General features: G+C 39.4%; 1 protein-coding gene across 3 annotated transcripts in view; it reads left to right on the forward strand.

The window, feature by feature from the left end:
- cadm2b (cell adhesion molecule 2b) overlaps nt 1-17,523 on the forward strand; it is a 144,474-nt gene that overhangs the window by 964 nt on the left and 125,987 nt on the right. The window lies entirely within an intron of this gene.

Genomic DNA, 17,523 nt, shown 5'->3' on the forward strand with positions numbered 1-17,523 from the left:
AAGTGTGTGGCTGTGTGTGCATTCTCCAGGAGTGTCGGTATGCATTAGTGACCGTGCGAGCCATGTAGTCGCTCATTCAAAGTTGGGCTGTTGGGATCAGACGCAGGTACGGTTGCGTGTGTGATGCCTCCCCTCAGCCAGGCATCAGTGTCTCCTCATGACAACTCCCTCAACTCCCCACAGACCGTCCCGCTCTTGGACATGCTTGCGCAGCCACCGCCCTGTAGGCGACCAGTGCGCAGATACATAACGCCTACAGCAGGCGGAGGAGGGGGGCTGTCAAAGGGTTTCATGTCAGGGACTCCCAAATCAAAGAAAGAAAAATCCCCACAGACCCCAATTAAACAAAGATTTTGTCCCACATGATCATCAGGAGGGAGATTATTATTATTTTTTTTGTATTTTTTGATTTAATGAGGAAATGATAGTAGAGTGATCTGTTTATTTCTATAAAGCTGACAATTCTTAATGATTTAGAGTTAATATAAACCAGTGGCTCTCAAACTCTTTCCCATCAAGGACCTAAACTGACATAAATTATACCCCAGACCCCTGTTGTTTCCCAGGGTCTTTGCTGTATCTAAGCCTATGACCAATAAAGTCATACAATCTCTCATAGTGTTAAATGTAAAAATTAATTTGGCGGGGACCTGCTGGAACCCCCTCAAGGAGCCCCGGGGGTCCTGGGACCCCACTTTGAGAACCACTGATCGAAACTATTTTTGTTCAGGTTTCCCTCAAGGAACGAACACCAACCATCAAACGAGTGAGAAACTTATATTATGACACTCTATAGGCGGCTGATGTAATTTCCACATTGCATCATCACATCAAAAATCAACTCTAAAATTAGCCCCATTTCACTGTCAGATTTGTCTCGGCATGTGTCAGATATTTTTAGTCCAAACGTCAGACCATTACTGTTCAAGAAAATGCACAGCTGGGACTCAAATGTTGGGCAGCTTAATGGTGTTAAAACTTCTGAGTCTGACTTAGAAATTTCTCCTTAAATTTACATTAATTACATTTTTTTTTTTTGCCTTGATGTATGTTGCTTATGGCAGTCTTGCTGTCTTTCCCTTCGGCAAAGTTTCCACCCCACGCATTCGTTTCATCTCGATGCGCCGTCCAACTTGAGACGCCATGAAGTGGTGTATATCATGCTGTGACCTGATGACGCATCCAGCTGCATCCACCTTGCACCATGCCCACTAAAGATGTGCTCCCTGCAGAGTGGATCATAGTTAGGGTTAAATGACCATGCATGATTTTGCATGTTTGATAGTCCTTCCAACTACAAATTATGTGGATGTTACATAGCTTAATATTGAATGGAAAGCACACAATAGGTTTTTGGATGATGTTCTACCATCCAGATATCCATTACTTTTAGTTCATGCATGTCAGTATTGTTTGGAAATACAGATACATGAAGCTTACTTTGAAAATCTTTTTGATGGTGCATTCAAGGAAACACCATTATCTGGGAGATGTGAATGGGCCTCAAGTAAGAATTGCATTCATGAGCTATGTTGTAAGATCTTATCAATCACACACAACACAACGCAACATAAATGTTGTTAAAAGGATGGATGGATTTTCGTAGCATCTCATATTAAAGGAACCTTGAGCACTTCCCAAAGTAAGAGTTTTCGAAACAGTCCTCGCTTGCAAAGCATTATAACACAAAGAACAAGAATGTGGACTTGATCAGTCAGTATCCCAGATTACCTTTCTGAAGCACATTTAAATCCCCGCAGGATGATTTTAAAGCCTTGCAGAAGTGAATGGAAACAGACAGCTGAAACTGATGATATGCTTTTGGAAATGGTTTGAAGTAATGTACTACATGTGAGTTATAGTTAAATGGCTGTATGGAAAGCCATTGGTATGCACTTTGACGTTGGTGTGGGCCTGCCTGGAAGCTCCACCTCAGTTCTATCTGGACTGAATAAATCCAGAACAATGAATAAAATATTAAAACATTTATGTCTAAATGTCAGATGCAAATCTTGGCTTTGAAATTAGAGGAGAAATACCAAAAGTCCAACTTGGAGTTTCCCCTTATTGCAGGCTTTAAGGTGCCTTGCTCTTACAATACGGCTGTGTTCAACTAATCAATTCACTCTCTTTATTTCTTTTATGGGGGGGTTATAAATTGTTGCGTTCTATATTCTAGCTGGTTGTATCAGAGGGATGTGATCAGAAATGATGCTTTTCCACTTTAGAGTTTGTTTATAAATACTGTAACATGGACAGTAAGAGCATGAAAGGTGCAAATGCTACCATATGATTTTGTTGCTATAAACCTATTAACACCATTAGCTATTAAAACAGTGATAACAGAAAGCCAATCAATTTTGCAGCAGATTTGGGTTCATGATATCCTGCCAGAGAAAAGAAGGCACGGAGAGTTTTATCATCTCGTCCAAGAGCTCTGCTAAGATAGTGCCCACTTCAAGGGTTACTTTAAATATTTATGCTGCGTGCCTTTAGTTTAGACACATGAACTGGGAGTGCCCTGGGCAGTGCCCCGAACGTCTGTGTGGGAAGCACTCAGTGAGCACACACCTCAAACAAGACTGCACAGTCCTCCAAATTTGTTATTAAAATGGTCAGATATTTCTGATCTGAACTGGGATCAGGATCTGCAAAGTGCACAGAGGTGGGCAATTATTGGACTCATATGCCAGCTGTTTTCATCCAAGTAAGAGCAGTAGTTTGTGAGCAGAAGTAGTGGCAAATATTAAAAGAAGTCCCGGTCTTGCAGTGTTAACAAGTCCTTTTAATAAACTGCTGATGTGCATCTCGATGCGGTTCTGTGCTAGGCCCTAATCTTTCACCAAATTTCATTCAAATGTGTAAACAGATTTTGAGATATTGCACTTGCTAACAGACAAACAAACCAACAAATGGGAGTGAAAACATAACCTCCTCTGCGAAGGTAATAAGGTGCATGCATCTCCTGTGCGATCACAGCTTAATCGACAGTTAAATTGCAGTGCGCCGCATCACACACTGCAGTGATACTGTAGACAAGACTTCAGCCTCAGCAGCTCAGTTCATGCTCCATAATGCCGAGAGTCATTTTAATGCAGGCTCATCCTTCTTAGAACAACTACACTATTAGTATTTTGCTTAAATGCATTGCTGGACTCTTATCTATAGCTGCAGCCTATGGAGTGCTACACTGCCTAAATGTTCAATATGCTGTAGTGACAGAATAGATTTATTCTTATGTTCAGTTACTGAATATCTGTTCTCTCCTCTCTATTGTGTGTCCTGCCTGGTGCTTCTGCTCTGAGTAGGAGGTCGTGTTGCGCCCGTATGTGCACCAGTGGAAACGTATGTGACTCTATGAGGTGTTAGTGATCACTGCACCAGAGTTATCACAACATATTTCACCAAAGGCAGCTAATGTAGATGCCTGACAGACCTGTCAGAGTCAGTTAACAGGTTAGGAGGCAGGCAGGCTCGTAATGCTAATTAGCCATGTGGTGCAGCTATACTTAGTCTCTTTGCAGACCTGCAGGCTGGTTATGTCAGAGATGTGAGTTTTATGATCTGTGCGTTTCTTTGTTGGCCACAGTTTCCCTGGTTTGGTCTGACATTCCTTCTACTCAAGTGTTTCATCACTTTCCTTCTTACAGAGTCCAAAAAGCTCCCATTCCGCCAAGGGAACTTTTCTTTTGTTTGAGTACGGAGCCTTTCATCATTTCTTATCTCGTCAGACATTTTGGCAAGTACAACCTGCAGGTGACATTTGAGCGTTGGTGTGTGTTTGACCATAACGTGTGGGGGCAGTAATGAGGAGGGCAAAGCGGAGAATAAATGAAAGTGGCTCTCTTTCTTTTTACAGCATTTAATCTGGTATCAAAACCATAGACATCAAAACTACAGACAAAAAGAGACAAGGAGGTTGAGGATGAATAATTCCCTCATAATGTAAATGAAAAAGTCCCTCCTTGATTAGGGAGGGAATTGAGGCAAGTCATTAAAAATGCAAAAGTCTTGAAAGCGTTTGATATTTCCTTTAAATATCGGCCATAGAAAAGACCAATCCATTTTTGAGGGTTAAGACCCCTCTGATGAATAAATTGAATTTTGAACATGTTGTAAACAGTAGAGGTCTTTATGCTATTCATCCTTGCTCACGTGAGAGTAATTGTCACACAAAGGTTTGGAGATTCGGGCTGGAAGTAACGATTAATTTCATTAACGATTAATTTGCTGATTATTTTCTCCATACATCATTTAGTCTATAAAATGTAAAAAAAAAATATGCTCATCACAATAGATCAACTGAACAATTCATTGACTATTCATTGCAGCTCTAAAGGAGGTACTGAAAAGTTGCTTAGAAAAACATCTTAATCATCAAAACATGTCAGAAAATGTCCCTGAACCCCGATGATCCTCTGGACTTTATAAAGATCCCAAAATAACATAAATATGTCCAGAAGAGCATTGTGGTGATTTTCAGTTGTTTATGATTCAGTAATGACCTTCTTACATCATTACAGTGTTGTTATCTGCTTCTCTTTTGCAGGAAGGAGATATTTGAAACACAGATGTACTGGAGTTTTGATCATAAACATGAATCTCTTTATGCACAATACATGCATTTATGCATATTATAAGATTTACTTTTTAAATGTTTTCATTTGCATTCATCTGGATGGAAAGTCCCAACAGAGCAAAATAAACTGATTATATATGAATTTAAACAATTGGTCTGTTTGCATATGGTTAGGATTCTGCCTGTTATGTCACAAAATCCAATCATCTTTCGCCAGCCTAACAATAGTGTAAAATATTCATTATGTATAAAAACAAAATTAAACTCAGCAGAGTTCAGACGATCAGGATTAAAATCAAGAGAATCAAAGTGTCTCATTTTAGCTCTCTGAGAGTTGTCTGGGCCAGAATCCACATGGCTTAATGTAAAATGCAGTGAGAAGTAGCCATTTTTGCCATCAAAATGCCATCCAGCAGCAGCTTTCAGTCAGACAGTGGACATACTGTAGATGTGAATAACTGACCTACCTGCAGAGTCGACTTTGAGTGTACTATAGGATGGCAGTTGGTTCATCACTTCTCAGGTCCTTTATGTGAAAATGGAGTTTTGTTTCAGCTCAGATCTAGGTGTATTGAAAACCTCTTGAAATGAATACATATTGCACCCAAGCGAAGGTGAACCCCTAAATGTCACATATTGAGAGGCATTGGGCGCCTGTGAGATGTATGCATGGGCACATCTCCTGTGGGTTGGAGTAATCAGACCAGGAATAAGCTGGCAGAGCTGGAGGAAGGCAAGGTATGGCAGAGGAAGGTGGTTTACATTCAAGGATACCCGTTCCTCACTGCTGAGGGTTAGCTTATCCCTGCACAGCGTCTCCCAGCTGCCAAGTGCTGGCTCTGGTGCTGTGCCGTATACCACTGCAAATGAATAATCCAGTAAAAAGGACAAATGTGCTCCAAAAGAGCCACTGCTGCCCTGCTTGCTTTCTGTTGACAGATATACATCTGTAGGGATAAGCCTCAAGCCAGAGGCAAATGTGCTCAGACAAGTGGGGAACGGGCTTACAGATTAGCCGCTTGCTGCCCCAACTACGCTGTGTGCTGTCAGTCTCCCTTCGCCATGCTCTTTGTCATAGCACTTTTACACGCCATGCCCCCTCTGAGAGGGTATAAGCTTAGCAATGAAGATGATAGACTGTAAGGGCAATTACACTATTAAAGATTATTCTGACCCGTATTTGAGCGAAAGAGGTTAAGAGATTTTTCTGCCTGCCAAGAAGCCTGTCTCAAGATACTCGTGATAAGTTGAATGCCACGATTGGTCACGCTGAAAAGTGGTTAAAGCAGTGCTTACATCAATCTCGGGCTCCTGAAGAGGCACCTGTGTTCACACATCTTAAAGGGGAAATCCACCATAACACAGAATTTACATGTATTCCTATGATCTCGGACATCTGAGTCAATATTTTTGAACATGAGCAGCTCGCTGCCTAAGCTGAAGCCCAGAGAGCCAAGTATTTAATTTGTCATGTCGTCAAGAAGCAGCAGATACTCAACAGCAACATAACGAGAGCTGCTGTGTGTTTCAAGTTGTATACCTGTGTGAGACTGCAGAGTGTAGGTAGGATTTCATATTATCATTTCCAACCACTTTGATTCAAACCCCTGTGAATTAAGACTGAATATTGTTGGAAAGTGTAGTTGGAAACTTGTTATGCAGCTAATTGTGATTCTTTTATGATGTGTATATGTACGTGTATTTCACAGCACAGCACTGCACTGTCACTGCTTGTGTTCCATCTTTTAATAAACTGAGTCTCAAAAGGAAAAGCAAAAACCTAACTAAAGTTAAACATAATCAGGACTCAGCAGTTTGTTTTCTAAATGTAAAATAAATGATTTCATTATAATGAATAACATTTTAATAATAAAATTATATTTTTTTTCTGTTAACCTGACAAATATATTTTGAATTATTGCAGCAGTAATTCTGTCAAACAAATAATAGAAATGGAAAACAAATAAATCCTTTTCCAGATAGCAGTGAAAAGTGGATTGAGTCAAAGCTTGATAATGTCTACAGTACATTGAACCCTATAGGCTATACATTGTTATTTGAGACAGTATTTAATTTAAAGACATGATATGTATCGCTTCTGCATTAAAGGAACAGTTCACCCAAAAATGAGAGTTTATTCATTATCTCTCAGCCCCAGGACGATGGAAAGTCGGGTGAAGCTTCGTAGCCCACAAAACATTTCTGAACAGCTGCTGAACAGCAAAACAGCTGTGCAGCATTCTCCTGAAGTAGATGAGGACTTGTTTTAAAATGCAAAAAAAGAAATATAAAATGGCTGCTACAGTTCGTACAGCGTAATCTAACTCTCCAGAAGCTCCCAAGATCAAATTGATTTGAAAAGGTGTTATTGACATCCTCAATGCCCACTTGAGCTTGTGCACCCACTTCAGACGGGTTGTGTGCTCACACTTCTAGCTAGGCAGCTTTAGTGATAATTTTTTTAAATTTGGGATCTCCGGGTTTCTGGACACCTGGATTACACCAAAGAAGCTGGTGAAATGTATTAATACTACAGCATTTTCACTATTTCAATGATGATGCAAATATTTAGTCCACCACTAAAGGTGAAAGGTCCTGAACTCAAAACAATAACCTAAAAAGAAGAAAGTAGACTTGATCCTACAGGGATATGTAATGTAACAGACCTAGAAAATAAATCAGAAATAATAAAAAATCCTAAATAAAAATGGACTCGAACCTAATTTGAATAGAATCTGCAGAGAATGGAATGAAAAAAGAACATTTATCATTGAAGTTCTGATGAATGAGATTCGGCAGTGCTGTTGGAAAGGTGGTAGGCGTCTATTCTGTGAGAGGCTTATGCATTCCCTACATTTTAGTATTGTGCCCAAAATGAAGCCTATACTTCATTTTATGCCCGTTTGCAGTGTTGACCTTTACCAATCTCTCTTGGCCCTCATCTCTGTTGAAGTGGGCTTTGTGCCCGACTATGGATGAGCCTCTGAATCTCATTTAGCCCGTGTGATGATCTCCCTTTTCTCCTCTTGCTGCAGTCTTTATGAACAAAGTTAATATTTTTGTCCAGAAATAACACCCATACACCATTCCATGACCCAGCGGGCATGTAATCTGTTTTAGTCATTTTTTCCAATTATGACACCCTTGTTATGTCACCGTCTGTTTTCTGTCCCGTGTTCATGAGCTTTTCTGATTATTATCACAAAAGTGGAAGACATCTTCACAAAAGTAGCCCTCATTCTGCTAAGAAAAATACAAAGTATGTGAATGCAATTGATGAAGGTGCAGAGTGCAGAATGTTAACCATGAAATATTGGAAGCATCATTATGTGGCTGCCATAACAGACGTCCTTGTCTGCTTCTGCTGTGCGTGTTTGGGAGGCTTCCAAAAAGAGTGATTGACCACCAGAGGTATCACACTGCAACCAAACACCTGGCAGCCTGACCAGAAGTGACTGTGCTTGTTTTGAGTTATGACAGGGTCTTTTGCCAGTGCACAAACAAAACCGGGGGAGCCTTTGTGTAGTATGTAAACACTTTATTCTGATATAGCAATTGATATTGCATTCACTTCACACAGCATTTCCTGTCTGTGGTTTTGTTTGTTTAAAGCTTCAATATGAGGGCCCTGACACATCAGGCTCACGGTCGACTGTCGGCCAGTGTTGGGCATATCAGTGAGCCTCTGTGGCCCAAGGTTTTGCTATGTGTTCCGTACCATTGGCACTAGTCAGCCTTTGTCAGCAGCCTTTCACTCTGATTGGCTGTCCAGCTAAGTGAATCAGTGCATAAAAAGAGAAACAAAAAAAGAGAGGGGACTTTTTTCAGACATATTCTCGATTAGAAATAGTCTATTAGTGAGAGTGGTGTGAAAATGGAAGGCAAATGCTGCTTTATCATAGCAACAGTTTGTATATCCGCAGTCCTGAGTCTTCCAGTTTCCCTTTCTGAGGATGAATATAGACTACTGCCATCTGTAAGGAGAGTTATTTCGGCAGGTATGAGCTAGCTGGCCGTCGGCTAGTCTTTGTGGTGTGTTCAAGTGCAGCTTTTTACGCAAGACACAGGCGCTGTGAGGCGATGCAATAGTCAGCCTTTGTCTCTGTTAGTTCTTTGATGTCAGTGTGGTGTGTCTGGGACCTTAAAACACAATATCTTCATTAAGTAGGATTTTGATGAGCTAGATGTTTGTTTTAAAATGTAAATGTAAAGTTTGTTGTGATGATATCCGTCCATTTGTCATAATTTGTTTATACATTCACTGGCCACTGGCTTTAAATGTTTCTTTTTGTGTGTTAACTCAGAATTTCCATCAGTCTCACACAGTCAGTAGGATTTTGCATCACTGGGTTGCTGTGCTCATAAAGCCCCTTCAGTCGAGCAGTCAGGCTGGACGTCTGAGCTCCAGATAAAGGAGGCTCTGTTGCACTATCTTTGGAAATTTGATAGCTTGCTGGAATAAGTCATGCATTTTCATAGACTTGTAAGCAGCAAATCAAGGCAAATGTAGTGATTTATTCCAGGGTAATGTTTTACATTTTATAGCTATATGATTGGATATGCTTTGTGTACAAAACAAATTTAAAGACCCTGAAAATAAATAAAAACGATGGAGAGGAAAACCTGCTAAGGACAGATTGTTGACTCGTAAGAAAGGCTTGTAACCATTTGTTGGAACAAAAATGAAAACATTCATATTCTCAGCCCGGTGAATCCCTCTCATGGCTATGAGGTGCTATATACAGCATGTATTTTGCAGGATGCAGGCAGGTGCACAGAGGCCATTGACAGATAATAATATTCATGTCGTCAGGCAATACAGTGTCTGTAAAGTCCACTTTAGACAGTAACATCTTTAAATTTGTGTGGAAACCAGCAGGAACTTGGGGAAAACATGCCAACTTAAAGAGCACACACTGTAAAACTTAACAAAGAAGGGGCTAATTAAAAGTGTCTTCAAGTCTGGCAGTATTTCAGAGTATTTCATGACATTTTCCCATGTGCTTTTGGTTTTACTCTCCTCAGTGTTGCTATCACTGAAAAATAAAGTACAGCGACTGTTTATGTGCCTGAGAGGATCCCGAAAAGAATTGCGCCAGTCCAACCTGTTTATTTCTTTACAGCAATTAAATCTGACAGTTTTATTGAGCAAACCTACTTGTAGTTATCAGCAAGCTAATTCCCACTGCATATGCTGTCTGAAGGCAGCAGAACATGCGACTGAGTCTCTGCATCTTCGCTTCGCATTATAGAGCCAGTCCCAGACGGTTTTTAAGAAAAAAATCACTCCTGCATCTGTGAGTAATGTTTTGCTTTAAATTATTGTTGGCCACAGAGAAGCATCCTACACATGAAGCCACTCTCAAGGTTGAGCCGACGAAATTTCTCTACTATTCTTGGTAGCCATATGTATCATGCTACTGTATATGGATAGACTAAAGCCTGTGGTTCATCCACACAACCATATAATGCTGTGTAGCCTTTATGTAATGATGTATTAAAATGTACTGCTTTAGAGAGTGAAGGTTGCAGATAAGTCTGCCCAGTGCATAATGTCCAATATAATCATACACATTCTGCAGATCAGTTTTTCCAATTAATTGCATATTCCCACTGATGGTGTGCTATTAACCAGACCTGCTAATGCTTATACAAATGTTAAACTTACATTTTAATCACAAGGGCAATGTGTTGAATTGAATTGATTAAAACAGCCACCTAATATCACTACTCAGAAGGTCCTTCATTTGAAAATGAGAAACAGTTTTATTGGAAAAACATTTTCTCTCCTAACAAGTGAAGAAAGTCTGTTTTCATAGATGCAATGCAAAAACAGAAATCTGCCTCTGCTTCAGTGTAACAAGTGGAAAATTATTTAGTTCTCTATCTCCATCCCAAAAATCTAACTTTGGAATAAAGACACAAAAAGCACAAACTTAAGCTCATGCATGTTTATACCCTTTTATTGACTTCCTCTTTAAAGGCTTCCCACGGGTCTCTAAAGCTGGAGTGTAGATACTGAATGCAGGCATATTTGCAAGTGAAGGTGGGGGATAAAAGCATTGAAACTCATGTCCTCATAAAGAGGGATCAGCAGTCTGAACGGGAGCTGCATACCGATGCAAGAGATGCCAGTGCTCAGAGCCAGAGAGCATGCTTTGCTGGAAAAAAAAAGCCTTAAAGCTGCTAAGCTGAGAGCAAGAAGGGGAAAGGAAGAGAAGGTGTGAAGCAGGAAGGCGCACAAACTGCAGAAAGCAGAGAGAAGTGTCACGGTGTAACGTTGTATACGTCTGCCATTTCCTACATCTGCTATGACCGGACTGTGTTAAGGGAATTAATGCAGCTCTAGCATGAAAGTTAAAACATTACATTTAAGATAACATAGTACACTATTTCTTCATATATTTACTTTTGAGTTAAGGAGGAAAAATCTTCCTTTTTTTTTTTTTTTTTTTTTTTTTACAGATTTACGTGATGTAAGAAAGCTTAAGATTTGTAATTACATAATTTGAGTGAGTTCCCTGTGCTCAGACGAGCATTACAGTTATTAAAAGGATAGATGACCTCCCCTTCAAAGAGACTGCATTACATCGGGAGTTGTCTTTTATGGAAAGTGTTTCACCACCTGCTGACTGCTGCATGAGCGTGACATTCTGAGGGTGTGTTCACACCGAGCATGTTTGGAGCCATTTATTCTAACCCTGAAGCATTATTATTTCAGTTTGGTTTATTTTGGCAGGCATGAACTGTGCCTCCACTCTGCAAGTCAAGTAACTGCTCTCAGAAGGAAGGTGCACTCATCATGCAGCATGAAATCTTGCACAATTTTTTTTTTTTCATATATATTTGAAACTGGAGCAAACAGAGCTTTTTTAAAATTACTTTTCATTATGTGCACGGACTAACTTTTGGCACAGTTTGTGTCTTCAGTAGAGTCAAAAAGACAGAGTATGAATCAATAAGCTCCATTTGATTGGTTCTAGAAGGGGGTAGGGAACCAATTGTGTTAAGCCAAATGCAAAATTTATAGCTTCTCTTCTCCATGACTTGGGCTCTGGGAGGAGGGAAGGAACTTTTCTTGAGCAGTACAATGACAATGTTAACAATGCAAATGTACAGTTAATACTATGACAAAGGCAGTGACATAAAAAACATGTGAGGAGGAGGTAACAAAAGTAAGCCTGGGAGACGGACGACTCTGTAAGGCCATGTTTCATTTGCTCTGGCAGATGCATCAGATCCACCTCCCAGTCAGACAGATTTCCATCTACAACTGCTCATCTGATATGTGGCAATTTTTATACGATGACCAACAGAAGAGCAAAGCATCACCAATTTGTCAGTCACATGTCACATGTTTTGTAAGTCTATCCAATTATGTTCAGTCTGCATGTCCCTCACCAAACACAGAACAGACTGTCAAACCAGGCAGTGCTGATCAAATATAAATTAAGATTATGTTAATACATAGTTTATTTCCCACCGCAAATGTTTTCAGAAACACATTGTTTTTGTGTACTTTTGTGACCAGGCCACTATTTTTTTCATGCTTTAAAACAGACCAAGCCAACCTGTATGTGTCGCTCACTGCTACATCACACATTTTAATTTCTCTGATTGGTCGTAGGTCGCGTTTTGTTGATGTTCCATATATGATGGTAAATGAAGACTGTTGGTTGGACGAAAACAGCAATTTGAAGATGTCACTTTAGGATGTAGGAAACTGTGATGAGCATTACAATTTTTGACATTTTAAAAATAAATCATGAAAATAATCAGCAGATTAATCAATAATGAAAATAGTTTTTTCTGTTGCAGCCCTAGTCTGCCATACCAGGCACAAGAAAAGTAGTAAAACTAGATATGTTGCAGCTCCTTATTGAGTCTAACAGCCTCAACAGAGCTCAAGCTGAGAAGTCAGTCTGTTTGCAATATCAGCATCTAAAGGAGAAGGGTGTTTTTTTTTATCTTATAAAATTCACTGCAGCAGAACTTTGATTTGCCCGTCTGTTCTTGTGTCAGCAGTGGTGTTGTGAATTGGAACCATTATGTTCAACAGTCTTGATCTAAAGGGAACATGTGGTGTGACTAACACAAATTAAATCAGGAGTGTTTTAAACATAAAGTAAACATGAATGGTGTCAATTTGTGAGTGATTCAATATTTTCGCCTGAGTGTGACTGAAAAATGCCAAATTGAAGCATCGCTCGGTGTTCGCTGTGTCCAAACAGCAAGCACAACATCCATTTTTGTACAGTGTAAAAATAACCTGCAGGAGGATCGGGCAAGCAGGGAGGTTTAGGAAACGTTTAGCTATTATTGATCGAGATTTCTTAAAAGAGAGACGAGGGGGTAGACTTACGCATGTATTTAGGGTAACAGATATGACTGCTCTTGAAATGGTAGAAAAATGTGTAGCAGACCATACATAATGATACATTGATTTTACTATATGGATTGAAATGAAGAATAAAAAATGTAGATTAGTTTAATTACTGATGGCCATTGTAGTTAAAGTATATTTGCTGTACAGTTAATTTAATTAATTGCATATTCTCTGAGAGTTTGCATACCTGCTGATGTTTCAACAAATGGTAGGCTTTACGTAGATGCATAAATTAAATTGTATCATTAGGGGGTTTTGCTGTAATTGGCAATAATAATCATTATGTCATAAGGTCTGTCATTTAAAATGGGGTCACTGACCTCATAGTCTGATTATCTAAATCAAACAACTGGTGTGCCCGCTTTTAGAAGGGTCATTATCTCTCTAAAACATGGCAGATTACTGTTTCTGCAATTATTCTATCAAGGTGATTGTGAGCAGAGCTTGAAGTTAAAATTTAAAAACGAAGTGTCAAAGCCAAGTGGATAGAGGAAATGAAGGAAGAAACAAGATGGTCAGACCTGCAAACACAAGTGATGCTAGATGTGTGTACCAACACAGACAGTGCAGAACTAGAAAAGCTGACTTGTTTCAAGAATGTCTGTGCCTTTTTCTTTTTTTTCTTTTTTCTCCACATAATGTTGCATATGCCTCTAATTCAAAAGTGTCTCAGCCTATCATGTTCTGCCATTGTGTTTGCAGTTTGGTTACGCCACTTTAACTCCACCTATCCCCCCTGAATTTCAAAGCAGTATGCAAAGAAGGTAGCCAGGTGCGACTAACATCAGATGCCACGCCATCCTTTGGCATTTCAATGTTACATGTTGTTGCACCCAGGGCTTGTCTTGTCTTGTATTCGCCATTGACAGAAAACCCTAATTATATGACATAGTTGTTTTTATTTTGTCAGTGACAGTCACCCAACCCATTTTATTATATTTATATTATATAAAACCCTATCATTAAGGACTTTGTGTTGCAGAGAGTTGTAATTTTGTAAACTCTGGCTGCAGTTAACAGTTACAGCTATATTCGTTATTGTTTATTCTGCAGATTAGGTCTGGCTGATATGTCCTTCCAATAATATTTTCAAAAATATTTTTTAGGGTATATGGAGATACATGATATATATCTCTATTTTGAAATCTCCTTAGAAGCACTTAATAAACGATGGGCAACAAAATCAAGTATTAAAATGTTTTTGTCTGCAAACAAAATATAAACACTGAGATGTTTGATAAATAATCATCAGTAATGTGGCTATAGTGACTAAGTGTTAGAATACGTAGAAGAGAAAATTACATCATATTACTTTGAAACCAGAGAAAGACAACACCTATGCCATGTCGTGATGTAACAATATCCAAAATCTAAGATGATATAAAATTGTTTTGTTCCCAATCCCTAAACTGCAGATTATTTTCTCAATTGATGAATAAACAGTTTAGTTTAAGAAATTCTTCCAAATTTTTTTTTTCTGTCCAACAAAGATATTGAGTTTACGATGATAGAGTGCAGCGGAGCAGCATATCTTTACAAGCTCAAGCTAATGATTGAAAAATGACTAATGATTGCAACCAACTATTGGTTGCTTTCCTTGGGACATAATTTTTCAGCAGCTTTTCACTTAATGGCACTGATAATAGAGATATTGGGAAATTTACAATCTTGGCTATTTGTCGGTATCTGCTAAATTCTAGCTGACAGATGGAGCTGATAAAATGAAGCCAGAAGCTGGTTATCTTATCGATATTGGCTGAAAAAAATTAATTTCTTGCATCTCTAATCATCAATTTTTTAACATTTATTTTCTTTATTTGATCTGTAAAATAAGAAACTGCTTGGAAAAGTATTGGTTTCTTTGGAACCAGTGGAACCAATGACAATAGCAGATGCTAGTTTTGATCTCAGTATGAACTTTAAGCCCAATAAGAGTCACCGCTGTCAGCTATATCTGCTATCTGTTCTAATGCCACAGGAAAGATATACTATTTTGGATTGTGCTGTTGAAATAGCAGGATATAAAGCCAGGATGGACCCTACAATAAGCTCTTATAATGGCCAGTGTGGATAGACCTTACCTTTTTGTGGGCTCAGACATGATTACACATTTAGTATCCTCCCGCACTGGTGGAGTGTGAGGACATCCGGTGTGTACCAGGTGACCTTAACTACTGGAGCTGTAGCATCCCCCAGATAATGACCACTCTGAACCCCAGGAGCAGGCCTCATCACCCCATAAATACAGGGACCATATGGACTCGCTGTGGAAAGCTGCAGACAGTCACTTTTCAAATGGACGTATACTTGTAGGAGGCTTTTGTGCTGTGAAAAAAGACTCGGTTGGCATTTTCACAGGTTCATGAAGACTGTGTTTTGTGGAGGCTGTAGTTCAGTTAGACTGGCCAAATGGCAGATGTCTCTAAAAGTGTAATGCAATCTTTCAGTCATGTCAACCTGAAGGAACCGATATGGCCAGATATACTGTCTAAATCTGTAGTGGTGGAAAAATTGCCCGTCAGAGTGTTAAACTGCCTTGTTCAGGCCAAAAACAGGGTCACTGTGTAAAAGGTAATGTTGAATTTCTATTTTACAAGCAGGTAAGCCCAGCAAAATGGTAAGTAATTGGAGTTTGAACGCATTAGCTACAAAAAAGAGGTGTTCTGAAGCTGAAGATGTGATAACGAATGACCTGTTAGGAGCTCACACAGCACAACTCAGCACACTGATGTTTGTAGACAACACCACAATACCACATGGCCCACAGGTCAGTGAGCCTCGGACACGATGCTTAAGATCTTTTTGAAAAATGATAAGTTTGCTTTGAAATAGCAAATTGATCACTGTAAAACTGCTCCGGATTTTTCAGAGCTTGGACAATATTAAAAATGCCTAAAGGGCATCACACTGTAAGCATTTTTCTGTACAGTTTCAGCGCTGATTGAACATTCACTGTGGGAGGTAGCTTGGTGTTGAAGGATGCTCTCTGGACACAATTGCTTTTTGTGGTATACACCAACCAATTCTGTGATGCTGGTCTTGAGGTACTGAAATGACTCAGCCAGGGATTGCCGACCTACAATCTGAAGGTCTGGAAGATTTTCGGACATGATTTTCATGGAGGAAATAAGTCATGATAACAATTAAATAACCGTATCATGCCACAACAGAGACTGAGCGCTATGCATCATACTCGCCACGTGCACCTGTGGGGAATGCCGTCGATGCCGCAATATGCAACAGAGTAAAATGCTGACAGAATGCCTGTAAAAATGTAGCCAACAAAATGCATTGTAGCTGTTGAATCCTCTCTTGCATTGTGTGATGAATGAGTCACAACCGTCACTTTTCAGCTATTTATTCTGACAGCATTCTGATTCATATTAGATCTCTCACAGCCAGCTTCATGGTATCACGCTACAAATATTGCACAGGGACTCAATACAACAGACTGGTAACAGTATGCTACACATAAACAAAACAGAAATAACAGTATATGTACCTGAACAGATTCATATTCAATCTCTCATAGCCAATTTTGTGGTATTAAGCTCTAGAAATTGTTAAACCGCATAAAGAAATAATTCAGCTAACTGGTGGTTAGAAAGTAATAACTGTGCACCACTCTTATGAAACATGCCTGCAGTCAAGTTAGCAAGGTCCCCATTAACGTGCTGAGTTCATCAATTACCCTATAACAAAGCAAAAACCAAATACCAAACCATTATCACAAAAACAAGCCCTCTTGAACACACCACCTTCAGAAATACCACTTTTAACAACAAAGAGAACTTATTTGGTTCTTACTTAGTATTTTAGTGGCACATATCAAAATGCTTAGCATACTGAGTGAGTCAGGATCCCAAAGTTTTCCCATTCTTTTTCAGTTTGGCAGTTTATCAGCAGTTCTGGGTTCTCTGCCCTCTTGGTAGAAGATCCCACCACACAACAGTTTCTCTGTTGTTTGTTAGCAGACAGAAATGACAGGGAGGCACTTGTACGCAATCGTTTTCCCCTCCAGGGTGGGCAGGACTTAATGCAATCTCTCGCTATAAGATATAACATTTTAATGTGATAATACTTGAAATTCCTCTGTGATATTTTTGTTGTACTTTTAGCACCATAGCATTATCAAACAAAAATCAAAATGACATTACTTGAGACCCACAGAGAAAGGAGACTGTTTCCATGTGTGAGCTTCTTAGCGCTTACCTTTGTCTGTTTTTATGTTGGTGTGTGTGTTTGTCAGTGCATGCATGAGCAACCTGAATAACATCACAGCGACTGTAGTCAAGCTTACATTATTGATGCAATCTTGTGATCAGCTGAACATAATGCAAACTGGATGTAACAGTGCCACAACTGAACTTCCTCTGAACTCGTTTACACCTGGTATTAACGTCTGCATCTGGATACGTTATGTGGATAATGACATGTCATCACAGGTCTTTGCATTTCACCCCTTGGTTAGTGCTTTGCTTGTCTTGATTGCGATTGGTTCTCAATGTGCAAATAAGGTAGGTATTGCTACAAAGTGATGTTACTATACTTGTTCTTC

The sequence above is a fragment of the Pagrus pagrus genome, assembly GCF_965226575.1.
Source record: "Pagrus pagrus genome assembly, chromosome: 4".
NCBI classification, from domain to species: Eukaryota; Metazoa; Chordata; class Actinopteri; order Spariformes; family Sparidae; genus Pagrus; species Pagrus pagrus.